At 40.1% G+C, this 14042-nt stretch overlaps 1 long non-coding RNA gene across 2 annotated transcripts; it reads left to right on the top strand.

Annotated features, from left to right (window-relative positions):
• Nucleotides 1–805: 805 nt before the first annotated feature.
• On the top strand, nucleotides 806–13776 carry LOC109616906. 2 transcript variants are annotated; one of them, XR_002198208.3, is made up of 4 exons: nucleotides 806–873; nucleotides 2877–3112; nucleotides 4658–4933; nucleotides 12917–13776. It is a non-coding gene; the product is annotated as an uncharacterized LOC109616906 (long non-coding RNA). The 2 variants fall into 2 exon arrangements; XR_004574767.1 differs by lacking the exon at nucleotides 806–873 and adding an exon at nucleotides 928–1012.
• Nucleotides 13777–14042: the final 266 nt, after the last annotated feature.

Here is a 14042-nt window from a genome sequence, read left to right as displayed (position 1 = left end):
TAAATTGTAAGAAGATGCACAGTCCCTGCAGATTAGAAGTATCCTCATTGCATGATGCTACCACCACTTTAAAATCTTTCACTTAAATATGTGTGTTAAGGCATGACAGTGTTAGGTTCACACCACGTATCGCACTTTGAGTTTTGGCCAAAAAGCTCTCTCTTGGTCTTATCTAACCATAAAACCTTTTCTTACATCACAGCTGGGTCACACTCATGCTTTCAGATGGCATTTTTTGAGTAACGGCTTCTTTCTTGCTTGCCTCCAATACTGGCTTGATGGAGGGGATTTTATCCAGAAAATGTGAAATCAGCTATGAGGGTTCAGAGGTGGAGACGTCTGTGTAAACTAGGAGACCCCACAGTACAGTGGTTGAATTGTTTTGCAAGCTAATTAGACCTAGTTACTTTTTTAATTCTTACAAATACTTTCCAACATGAAACTAATCTAACCTTACAGTGATTGATTTTGAGTTTTACTGTTTTTACATAAAATATCAGAACTGATCGAAATGTCAGTGTAGTATTTCTAGTTAAGTAATATAAAAGAATTGGTCAGGGGTCTGAATACAGCAGGTGCATTCAAAAGCAGGTACATTTGGACTGCCAAGGTGCAGCAAGGTAGGCCCTGACTTCATTAGGTGATGTGCAGCGACTGTTAAAGTGATTAAAACATATACCAGAAGACTCTGAAACCACACCTTTGCAATAAATGCCCACAAAACTTATTTTAATCGGCTTCTGTGATAGGACACAAAGACCTGCCACTTGAATGACGTCATTACGGATGAAAAATGTCACAGGAGGAAGCGCGCAGGAAGCGTGTAGATCTCGGAGGACTAGCGAAGGAGACGGACTTAACTGGAATAAGAGGGTGCGTATTAATTAAATAATTACAGATGAGGATTGAGAGGGCGAAATAACCTGAAATTTGCATGCACGTGAAGGGAAGATAGAACTGAAGAAACTGATTAAAAAATATATATTTCTTCATGGCTGGACCTAAAACACAAGTAAGCCACATAGCAGCATAACTGCGAATAGATCACTGCGATCTTACCTATGGTGTGATTGCGCCTTTTCAAGGAATCTGTTCTCTAGTCATGTCCATGGGCTGTCTACTAGCCTAAATACACTTACAACGTTCGATTTTTTGTTATACCATGTTTTGAAAGAGGCGTGCGCTTTAGTTATTGGAATAGATTGGGGCTGGGGCATATGTTATTTATTTACATGGAATAAAAAGTACAGTCGATTCTTGTCCAAGGTGTTATAACAGTATGCTTTTCATCTTCAGTTATAGATGATAATAGTATGACTTCCAAGTCAAAGCTATAGCCTTGCTTCTGATGTGACTAGTAGGAGGTTCAGATGTGACTAGCCCCTGGTCATTGGCACGAACTCTTATTAAAAGTGAACAGGCATAAGATCACGCAGGCAACTCTGCAATCATATTACTATCAATTGAATGGCGATACATTATTAAGTAGCCTAGCCTTATTTACTGACCAGATATGTTTGCCAAACGGTTATGTTGTTTCGACGCCTGAACATGGTCGAATCAAAGACTACATGGCAAAGGGCCGAGTCCAATTCTATCTACTCTTACTGTTATGCCCATTGCAGCGCTGTCTCAAGTTCGCTTTTATGTCACTGTCTCCAGATAAATATAAATAACCTGTAGACACACGTGAATGTTAGGAGAAAACCATTCATTTAAACTTTTTTTTACAACTAGGACTTACAGGCATATATAAAAATATATATATAAACGCAGTATTAGGCTCATAGTACAACTTTCAGAATACAAGTAAGCTTATAGCCTGATTTTGATTGCCCATGTTATACACAACTAATTCGATTTTTACTAGAGACAATGGCCTTCTAAGTGTGTAGATCTGTAACTTGTCTATTATTGGGTACAAGAAATGTAGCGGCCCAAATGCAAACAAAATAAGTACGCTCCACACCTTCATACAACATTATGATTAGTATTTTAAGTGTAGTCATGTAGTATCTTTTCGTTTAAATTCCTTTTTTTTTATGTATATATGCTTTTTATATGCCTTAATTAAATGTAGTAATAGAGCACATGTTGGTTTGGCCAGTGTCAAATCAAATGTACCGGGATTAAACTACTTATTAATGTGTCATTTTCAAGAAACTTCGCTATTATTGCTAGACAATGAATAGGCGCTACTAGACTTCAGGAAAATATTAATTTCCTCCTCTCATACTCGTTTTCTCTCTGTCTCTCTATGTCTCTCTGTGTCTGTCTGTCTGTCTCTGTCTGTCTGACTATCTCTGAGATAAAGGAAAATATTTAAAATAAAACATCTTTAAAATGCAGTTGAGATATCGCATAAAGACACTTAATTTACTTCTGGTAACAGATGGGCCCAGTATAAGACCAAGATAAACCGGGTCCCATCCGCTCGTAGATCGAATTGTCTCTTCTCTGTTTGTCGACTACAGTTTTTCTGAGTTTTGATTGATACGTAAAATATTTGTTTTAATGAAAGCCAATGCGTTTTACTCTCGAGGATATAGCCCCAGTTGTTTACTTACATGTAACGATTCTGATTGTAAAGGTAGACTATAATTATTTTGAATACATCAGTGTAATGTATATATAATGGAATTATATGCACATTGTTGATAAATCCTAACTGAAACCAAACTCGCTTATAGTCCCTTTTATTCGAGATCTCTTTGGTCTTATACAAATGACTGCTGTCAGCGTCCTTCGAATAGAATACATTTCTAGAATAAAGTATAATTCCTTTCCCTTATTTTTGTTATTGTTTTGAAAAACAATTTAAAAATGCTTATCAAAATATATAAATTATACTAATAATTCCTTCTTTATATTTCAAGGTGTCTGATGAAGCAGTTTATCAAACCGTCACGAGTCTGTGTCAGCAAGTCAAAGAAGGCCTCGTCTACAACGTGAACAGGAGGTTGGATTCTGTCTTTGGTTATCTAGCTGTATGAGTGTTAAATACCTGTCATAAAGCTAGATAACCGAAAGTAGAAATTACTTCCACATTCACGCTCTGATGGGAAATGAGGCCTTGTCTACTTCTGACAATTTTCGCCAAGTTCAACCAAAGGTAAGCGAAACATTATTTAAAGCACTGACCGTTTTTGTCTCATTATTTAAAAAGAGCTATTAGAAATCGAATAAAATAAAATTAACCAGTTATTTTGTAGCATTTTTTATTTCAGAAAACAAAACATGAACAGGTCTTCTCTAAATCACTGAAACCGTGAACATTTGATATCACCTCCTCGATTGGCTTGAGAACATTTGTTTGTTTATTACTATTTTTTTTATTTAGGTCTGTTTGTTGGTTTCCTTTGTGGTGTGTTGCTTTTATGTTTGTTACCTTATAACGAATACAGCCCTACCTTTACATTTCTGAAATGACAAATAGGATAAATAAATAACCTTTGCAATAGGATAAATAAATAATCTTTGCAATGTTTTTATAAATTACAGATTTAAAAACAGGCGTATGATTTGGAAAATAGCATACAGGCTACTGTTAACAGATTAACAGATGCCTACTAGTGCCCGAAGATGACCGATAAAAAAAGGTTTTCTATTTCATTTTGGGTGGTGGCATTAGTCTCGGTTACTTATGTGTTAATCTGAGGGTTTGTGTATTTGGGCGCGATTAGCCTTTCCAGTGGGAGCTGTCCATTAAGGCCCATTCTTGAACATGGTGCTGAATGCTAAATAGCTTGCAACCATTGGGAGAAAAGTGCGCTCTTCCTGGCAGCGTCACAATTTCAACAACCACCCTTCCGACAATCTGTCTTGGAGAACATTATTTACGCAAATAGTCCTTTCTAAAATCATTCTCTCTTACATAACGTTTTTATTATTCGTGTTATTAGGCAAACGAAAAACGTAAAACCTGAACTTATTTTCAAATTGGGAATATAAACTTAAACAAGCCTAACAAGGCACTATGTGTTTAAAAAAAAAAAAACATAGGTGTTTTAAATAAACACTAGAAGTGCAACCTAAGATGAATGGAGACCCATGGTTGAATTGCAGACCTGCCCTAAAAATACACCTTAAAAATACAACCCCGGATCAGAAAACACTTGCATGCAGCCTTACAATTTAAGTGAGCCTGAGAGCTTGGAAGTAATTCTACCAATACATTGTGTGACCTAAACAACAAGAGCAGGGGCTTCCAGGATACAGGCCTGGAACTTCTCAACTTGGTACTTCAAATGTATGCTTGCGTTGGGCAAAGAATTAGGGAACTGAGATTGTAAGGAACTGAGAGCATGAAGTGAGATGTGTTTTCATTCATCCCCTTAACTACCTGCTCCTGCCAAACTCACTGTCAGCCCATGCCTGGTTAATTGCTTAGATTCTGATGTAGAATGTGTTTGGAGATACAGCATAAAGTAATTACAAACTTGTTATAGTGCTTGTTTCTATGGACTAATGTTTAAATGCCATGTATATAAACATTCAAGTGAACTAGACTATGAATTTGGCATTCACATGTGTCTGTTAAAAATAATCTGTAGATGTAGTTGCCATGGTTTTGGATCTGCATAAGATCACATAAGATGGTGTCTGTTATTAGTGTTATTTAAGTCATGTCTTCTCTTCTTCCCTGGCCTTCTCTCAGGCATCTCATTCACAACATGCAGCACAAAAAGAGGACCTACCACCAGAACAGAACATGGTGGAAGAAATTGTCCCGAAAGAGCCAACCAAACCCTATCTCAACACCACACCCTCTTTGCCCACGGGCCCATCTGCACTGCCAACGGGCATGTGCCAACAAGGGGACAAAGCCCCGGTGGATCCTGGAGGATGGCGCATGGAGATATGCGCGGGAGAGAGAGGAGCCATCTTGGGAGATGTTGCCGCGGCACCTAAGATGGCTGGGCTGGCACGCTAAGTGAGTTGCATCGTGGTCTTCGGTAGGGTATCGGTAGTGGGTCGGGGAGGGAGCGAGAAATAGTTAAGGGGTGGTCAAGGGAAGTGGGAGGGTTCCTATTTTTCCGTACATCACACATGGTGTCCCCCTCTTCCTTTTCCTATCTGATAGGACTAATTAGACGATAAGGGGTTGGGGTGTGGAGGAGGAGACAAGAGGAGGCTGGTTGGCAAACAAAATGAAGGAGCTGTTACTGGTTGGAGGATTTCACAAAAATCCAGCCTTTTTCTCTTGTAATGGAGGCATTTTACTGTTTACCCCCCCCCCCCCCACACACACACACACACACACACACACACACACACAGCTTACAGTAGAGGAACACATCCTTAAAGCTTATTCTTTCCACTGGAATAGAATATGCTATTCTGAGAAGCCTTTGATTCTGTTACATAATCATTTTCTTCTGAATGTAAAAAAATTCGACAATATAGTTGGTTATTCCTTGTTGTTTTTAGACTTTGGGGAGCAACATTTTGTTCTGAAGACTAAAGTCTAAGTGCTTTTAGGACCATTTTGTGTATCAATTATGTTTATAGCGTGCTCTTATTAAATGTTTGTGGAGACGGCAAATGTAGTGCTTTAATTTATACACTGTGGTTGTTGTATCTCCCCCCTGATTAAGTCAATGATAATTGGTCTTGAATAATTTTTGAGATATATGATATTATTAAACACTCATCAAGTACAAAGGGATACAGCTATGTTAGATTTTGAGACAAGTAATCAACCAAGGCCTGTTACGTCTATGTGTTGCCATCCCAGAATTATGTATTTATTGATTAATAAATATTTTTTCAGAATTACATTCCTGGGTGCTTGCATGCATCTGTGCGAGCGATGTCCACTCAAATGGCTCCTAACATTTCTGTATTTATTCCCAAACATTGATGATCACAATCACAATGAAAACAAAACCTTCGCTCACGACACACCACCGCCGCGTTAATGGTTTTGGCAGTGGCTGTGCTCACCATCCCGACCAAACCACTGCCAAGACTTGACTGTCCCAGGGGAGATGTGTGATGAAGCTCCAGGAATGAGCCGCACCGGCAGATGTTGTCAAGCATGCCCGCATACACAGAAATCTGAGTCCGGTGTGTAAAATGCCGCCCTGTGCCTCTGGCAATTCCTGCCCGAGAGAGGAGGAGAGGTAGTCAGGGAGACATAGAGTGATAGGGAGGGAGAGAGAGAGAGAGAGAGAGAGAGAGAAAGAAAGAGAGAGGAAGAGAGGGACTGTGTTAAGGGCAACGTGGGCAGCTGCAGCCTGTGTAATGAACAGAGCAATAGGTTTTCGCATTATTATTCAGCCTGGCTCTCTCTTCCCCCTCAATGGCTGTTCAGCCACCCCTTCCTCCCTTTAACCCCTCCTCAGAAAAAGCCCCTGCTTTCCCCCCCCTTGTGAGGGCTGGTGCTGCGGCGGTCCCAGGGTCTGATGGGGGGGGGCAGGGTGGGAAAAGCCCTCCGCACTAGACTATGAGCAGATGCCACAGCCACACAGGAGGGTGTGGTGGGCGACGAGGTTTAACGGGTCGGCGTGGGGTGTGTGTTTGATAAGTTGGGTTGAAAAGTGGTGGTGGCTCGGTTCATGCACTGGAGTACCACCTGCTTGAGTTTGTTGGTTTTTTTCAGTATGTTTTGTACACCTGAGAGGGGTCTAGATGTTGGGGTCTAGGAGACGGGGATAAACTTTGACAAACGTATAGGAGGCTTTTACTACCATTAAATACATCCTGACCTCTAACCATTCGTTCTTACATTTCTTTATGCCCTTTGACTTCCCCAGTATGAAATGTACTCTGTAAATACAGGTTCATTGACTGATAATATATACAGCCCAAAGATGGCAAATCCTCATGATAAAAATATTTGCAATGCAGATGACATGGTACTTACTCATCACTATTATTTTGATCTAGAAATCTATTGTACTTTGCATCCTACGGTAGATTGTGTCATTGTTTTTCAGGCGGTGACAGATTTAAGTGTGTTTTTTTTTGGGACAATATAAAGGGAGTGTTTCTGTGTCATCAGTGGGTTTGATGTATTTCCTCTTTTCCTCTTCCTAAGTTTCCTCTGTAGATAGAAACAGAATGTATCAGAGGTAATACATTCGCACGGTATTCCATTCAGTATAAGAAGATAAGGTTTAAAAAGATCGAAAGTGATATTGAATGAGCATTGTCAGCGAAATGTGCAAGATGTGTTAAAACAGCCGACAAATCATCCAGGTGTACTGATAGTGCCATTTACAAGGCTGGTTTCACAAATGTACTAAAAGGCACTTCTAACTGAGAATTATTTGTATTTTATATTTAATCCAACATCAGGCATAATATCAGTCCAGGAAACTCACAATGTATCAACCTTGTTTTTCCAATTAATGATAATCAAAGGTCTTCGTGTTTTCTAACAGCATTACCTATTGCTGTTATATATAGCAAAGGTGTAGGTGCCCTATGGTAGACACAGAATGAGATCATACTCATTGTCTTTTTTTTATAAGAGCAGTATTACCATTTTATAGCAAAGATCTTAAGAAAATGTCTGTCAGGGTGCATTTGAAAATAACAAAAACAGCTATAGAATGCCACTTTGAAATGACGACAGTTGGTTATTGAAAAAGGGAGAAAAGACAGATTGGTGAAAAAGCAAGGAAAGGGAGGGGAGAGAGTGGAAGAGAGATGCTACGGGGGAGGAGGAGAGAGAGATGTGACAATGTCTAGAGGGTGAGCCGCCATGTTTTCTTCCCTCTGCCTCCCCACGTGGAGCAAATGCTACTGTAAGCAGAGGAACAGCAAAGGGCAGGCTCATTCAAAGGCACTCTGTGTTTAATTGCCTGTCAGTAATGGAGAATTAGGGGTATACATTGTGTGTTTGTGAGTGTGTTTGTGTGTGCAGCTCTATGTTTCAATGCTACAGTCTTCGCCCACAGTGGCACATCTGCCTCAAAGTCTGTAGAACAAGCAGATTTGTGAAGCATTTTGAAAGTATTCACGTTCACTCTGCTAGCATTTAACAGTGACAGATTTTTCGTACAAACACTGGAAGCGTGCTTGCGTGTATTCAAAATGTATTCTGACCTCTCACTGTGAGGTGACCTCTCACCTCTCACCTCACAGTTCTGTCCATGTACATACTTTCAGTTTTTTCAGAAAAAAACATCCTGAAATTCTGAGCCATTTATGCATACAGTTTTTGTAATGTGAATATGAAACATAATTTTCTAAACAATTAATACACTTTAAAAATGACTCAAAACACAAATGCATTCATTAAACATTAATGATACTGTAGAAAATTCTACTGCAAATCAAAATAACACAAATGCAAAAAGATTAACACAAAGCTACAATACATTCCTTGAATATAATATAAAAAAGAAGCTCAATATATTTTTGTCCGTATTTAAATCATGATAATCACATTTGGAAATAAAAAAGGTGCTAAAATGTATGTACTGTACTGTCATTTTATGTGTTTTACCAACAATTATTCCAGATCACAAATAGGGTGAATTAAAAAGCACATTTATGCAGGATTGAGTTCCATACGATGTAACTCCACATATTCAATACATTAGCTGACTGTTCATAGGTTTGTAAACAAACATTCTTGAAAACGTGAACATATTTGCAAAACATTTCTGCATTGAACACTGCTACTTACTATAAAATAGTCATTTTTTAATAATGACGACAACTGTATATATGTAAGTGGTTTAATATATGCAACCTAGGTACAACGGCAAGAAAATGACCTTTTAACCATTGTCTGCTGTAGTTACGTTTAACCACATTTCTAGAGTTTTTCTGCTTCTAACCACACAATCAAATACATGCTTGTGAATGGTTGCAAAAAACATACTGAAGTAAGACTAATAAATTCTGTCGTACACTCCCAGATCATGTGAATGTGTAACCGAAGTAAAACTCTCAACAGAAGACACAGAATGTCACATTTAACAAGGTTGACCTATAAAATGAACTGATTTCATCATATCACGTTGGTTTCAAAGTGATTAAAGAGGAAGACTAATCTGTTCTTAAACAAAGACCTTGCTTTCAATCTAGAATGTGGCCATGTCCAATCAGTGATTGGTCAGTGAGTTCAGTGCTATGTGGACATTGGTGACTAAAACAGAAGAACTTTCTAAGGATCTTTAGTCCGTCTTCCCAGGATTCCCCATGTGTTTGTCGCCCACTCCGGCTACTCTGGCAAGTGGTGGTCGTTTGATAAAGTACAATCAAAAGGGAATAAATATCTGCAAGATCACTTAATGATCACAGCATTCTGATAGCAGAATAGGTTAGAATAGTGTATCGTAACATTACTGTAAAACAAAAATACTCATGCATTTTAATTGGGAATCCTGAAACATCCATGCAGAATTATTCTCCATAATATCTGTGTCAACTAAATCAGTTAAAATCATGGTGACATGCATTTTCATGTTCCTGAGTTCTATGTTGTTGATTTAACATACAGTGATTTATTTTATGGTGTAAAGTCTATGTATGAATGGTGTACCTATATATTGTATTTTGGGAACTGCGAAACCTTTAGTAACGTGGTTTAAAGACCCAGAACAGAGGCTGGATCCAATTGGATCCAATTCTTTTGGAAAGGTATTCCGGTATGGTAGGGTGTTTTAGTGAATAATACCATAAAGTGACTGTGGACATTCCCATCGTGTACATGTGAGGGACGTTTTCCATAAACAGTCGACAGTCTCCTCAGTCACTTCCCTGAACTCGACTCACACTGTGTAAGGTAGCCTTACGTTTTAACAGCTCCTGTGTGATAAGGCCCGGCTCACGGGGCATCCCTGTGTGTGTGTTTTAGAGGTGGGGGGGGTCCAATGTGGGTCAGGTTGGCCTCATCAGAGCTTCATAATGCAACTCTGCCAAGACTAATCCAGCACAAAGCCTTGTCTTTAAGTATCTTATAGAGGACGACACAGGAAAAGTTTCTACATCCAGGGCTTTTCAGATTATGTCTGTCTGACTCCAGAGTCCCGGACGCTAGGGTTGTCTGCTCCAGTGAAAGAACAGAATTAGGTGACTGAGTCTTGAGAGTGACCTCCTTTTCATTTGCATTTCCTAATCTGATTGAAAATGTATAGCAACTGTATATCCCTATCTATGTTTTTTTAATTATTGCGTCTGTACTGCAAAGTAAGAGATGTGGGGAGCATTTAGGAACACATTTTCCAGTGTCAGCTATAACACTCTTTATGCTTATAGAACTCAATCCTTACTCTTCTATGTATTTTTAATGTATGGGTTAAGTTCATCAAGTTCAAGTTCATGGCTGCCAAATTGTTCAGTGTCTGGCCAGTGGGAGAGGTGGGGAGGGTTTATTTTGCCCTTTGACCTTGTAGAGGTTGCTAGGGGAGAGAAACAGTCTGGCTCAGCAATGCAATCAGTGAAAAGGCCAAGCTTTTGGAGCTGTCTGGGACACATCTGCCTTCCAACACACACGCAGGCACATGCACACATACACTAAACCAGACACACACCTGGCATAGGACCAACGTTTGGGAATGTCATCTCTCAGGCATCCTGACCTACAGGAGCAGACTATCAAATAAATGCATTTTACACATTCATGGCCTGGACTTGCAGAAAATAAACCTGTGAGGTTTTCTTCTGCACTATTCAAGCAATGCAGTAGATATTGAGTGTTGTCTGTTTAATGTCCAAAAGCGGAAGTCCTATCACAAGGTCTCTCCCTTCCCTAAAAAAACGTCTGATTGTGGGAGAATCCTCTGCCACCACTAAGTCTCTAGTCCACTGTGCAACCAACTACAGTCTATCCTGGCACCCTACTACAACCACAATCTATCTCTCCATCCTACTACAACTACAGTCTATCTCTCCATCCTACTACAACTACAGTCTATATCTCCATCCTACTACAACTACAGTCTATCTCTCCATCCTACTACAACTACAGTCTATATCTCCATCCTACTACAACTACAGTCTATCTCTCCATCCTACTACAACTACAGTCTATATCTCCATCCTACTACAACTACAGTCTATCTCTCCATCCTACTACAACTACAGTCTATCTCTCCATCCTACTACAACTACAGTCTATATCTCCACCCTACTACAACTACAGTCTAACCCTGCACCACCACAATAATTACAGTCTTACCATTCACTCTATTACAACTACAGTCTAACCCTGCACCACCACTACATCTCCAGTCTTACCATTCACCCTATTACAACTACAGTCTAACCCTCCACCACCACTACATCTCCAGTCTAACCCTCCACCACAACTACATCTCCAGTCTAACCCTCCACCACCACTACATCTCCAGTCTAACCCTCCACCACCACTACATCTCCAGTCTAACCCTCCACCACAACTACATCTCCAGTCTAACCCTCCACCACCACTACATCTCCAGTCTAACCCTCCACCACCACTACATCTCCAGTCTATCCCTCCACCACCACTACATCTCCAGTCTAACCCTCCACCACCACTACATCTCCAGTCTATCCCTCCACCACCACTACATCTCCAGTCTAACCCTCCACCACCACTACATCTCCAGTCTATCCCTCCACCACCACTACATCTCCAGTCTAACCCTCCACCACAACTACATCTCCAGTCTAACCCTCCACCACCACTACATCTCCAGTCTATCCCTCCACCATCACTACATCTCCAGTCTATCCCTCCACCACCACTACATCTCCAGTCTAACCCTCCACCACAACTACATCTCCAGTCTAACCCTCCGCCACCACTACATCTCCAGTCTATCCCTCCACCATCACTACATCTCCAGTCTAACCCTCCACCACCACTACATCTCCAGTCTATCCCTCCACCACCACTACATCTCCAGTCTAACCCTCCACTCCACTGGGTTCCCAAGTTCAGACACAACTGGCCCCAAACCTCCAGTACTCAGACTACACTCCAGTCTGGCCTCTTCCTCAGTCAACCTCTCTCTATCCCCCCACCCTGGATCCCTGTCTAGATTCCTCATTACTTTCTAGTGTTAAATAACAGGTTGGTCAGTCGATGTGTGTTTCTTTAAGTGCATGTAGATATATGATTTTTGCATATCTGTTTCTACGCCTCTCTGTTCGCGTGCAAGTGTGGTCCCCTTGAGGTTGTACCCATTCGGGGGAGGGGTCTGGAGAATGAAAGGGCCTCTATTTGCATACGCTGCATGCCGTCTGAGGAGAGGGAGCAAGCAAAAAAGATATCAGAGGCGGACAAAGAGAGACAGCACAAACCCTGCATTGTGGGGCTGGTGAGAGAAAAGGACTGCTTGAATGGGATAGTGGGTGAAAATTGACAGAGAAAGAGTTTGGGCTGGCTCCCTGAAGTGATTAAAGCCCATCGAGCGCTCAGTGCATACAGAATTAAAATGGAGAAGGGGAACAACATGCAGTGCAGTTGTTGCCGAAAGGGGGGAAATGCTGATTGCATTTCAGTGCATTTCAGGAATAAATACAGCTTATTGTATGCCTGAATATGTCTCAAATTTATAAAAGATAAATTGTGTGTATGTAGAATAAATACTTATTGCAGACTGGCTATTGTTACAGATTACATGTTTTGGATGAGCAGTTAGATGCTTTTACAGTTCAGCGTTGTAGGGTTTCTTTCTGTGGGACTAAACACCCTTTAAGCATCCTGTAGGGAAATGTTCCATATTCTGTTACCTGTAAGGATTCTTATTTGTCAGGTCTAAATCACCTGCGTTGCATTTAAATTGCTGGTAAATAATCGGGTTCACTTTCAAGTTCGGACAGGTTAAGACAAGTGCTCTTCCCCTTTAAAAAAAATACAAATGTGTGTACTGTGTGTGTGTGTGTGTTGGTGTGTGTGAGTGAGTGAGTGCCTGCATGTTTTCTAGATCTAATGTGCTTCTAACAATGATATGTAAACTATTTTCAGGTAAGCATGTGGAGTATCAGGAGTGACATTCTACATAACCTTCTGGTGATGGTGTGGACCAATCCAGCAGACACCTTCAGACTATTGGAAAACATCTCTGTGACTGTCATAGACTTCTTCTACATCTGACATTGGAAAACATCTCTGTGACTGTCATAGATTTCTTCTACATCTGACATTGGAAAACATCTCTGTGACTGTCATAGACTTCTTCTACATCTGACATTGGAAAAAGCAACATGTCTTTGCCACGGAACTAAAGGCATATGGAACAATATACAAGGATTCTAAGTTAAAAGAGAGAGAGATTCATTCCACAGAAGAAGGGTTGTGGTATTACTGAATATAATCACCACCTAAAATCACAAGACTAGTTAATAAAAAAATCTATCAGTACTATTCATAGTAAAAGTAATGCAGAAGTGTGTTTTCGCTTGAGTGGTGTGTGTGCGCGCGTGCATGCGTGCTTGATGTCAGTCTTTTTTGTCAGGTCCTTGCTTGAAAAAATTATATTTCTTGCATAGGTTTAGGGTAAAACTTAATTGGAAATAATAGAATAGGGGTTAGTTTTAGGTTTAGGCACCAGTTAGGTTTAGGGTTAGGTGTTAGGGCTTAGTTAAGTTCAGGCATAAAGGTATGATTATTAAGGTTAGGGTTAGCTGAGGGTTAATTTTCTGGTTTGGGGATAGTGAACATAGATTTCTGGGTTAGAGTTTGCCTTCAGAACCTCACATGGATAAAAACAAGTGTGTGTGTATTGGTGTGTTTGTAAATCTGCTTTGCCCAAACCATATGAAATGTCACATATTAAATGTCACATATCACATAATTGTCAATAAAATATGGCTATTTGCATTGTACAATGATGAATTGTCTTGTTTCATGCTTGGCAAATGTGGAGAACAAAATAAATATTTATTTAGGAGTAAGACTGAAGATGCCTCCCTCAAACAGGAATGAGATGAGTAGCATAATGGTATGATGATTTGAACAATGTAATCCTAACTTGCAGCAAAAATATTAAACAAAGGTTAAACAAAACTCCTATTTGCAACCGGACAATAGTTGTAGCAAAGTACCTAATGTATAATGTATCTTATTGTACCAGTACCTTGGACAGCGCCAT

Source organism: Esox lucius, chromosome 19 (assembly GCF_011004845.1).
Source record: "Esox lucius isolate fEsoLuc1 chromosome 19, fEsoLuc1.pri, whole genome shotgun sequence".
Taxonomy (NCBI): domain Eukaryota; kingdom Metazoa; phylum Chordata; class Actinopteri; order Esociformes; family Esocidae; genus Esox; species Esox lucius.
This window is presented reverse-complemented; position numbering and strand designations above follow the sequence as displayed.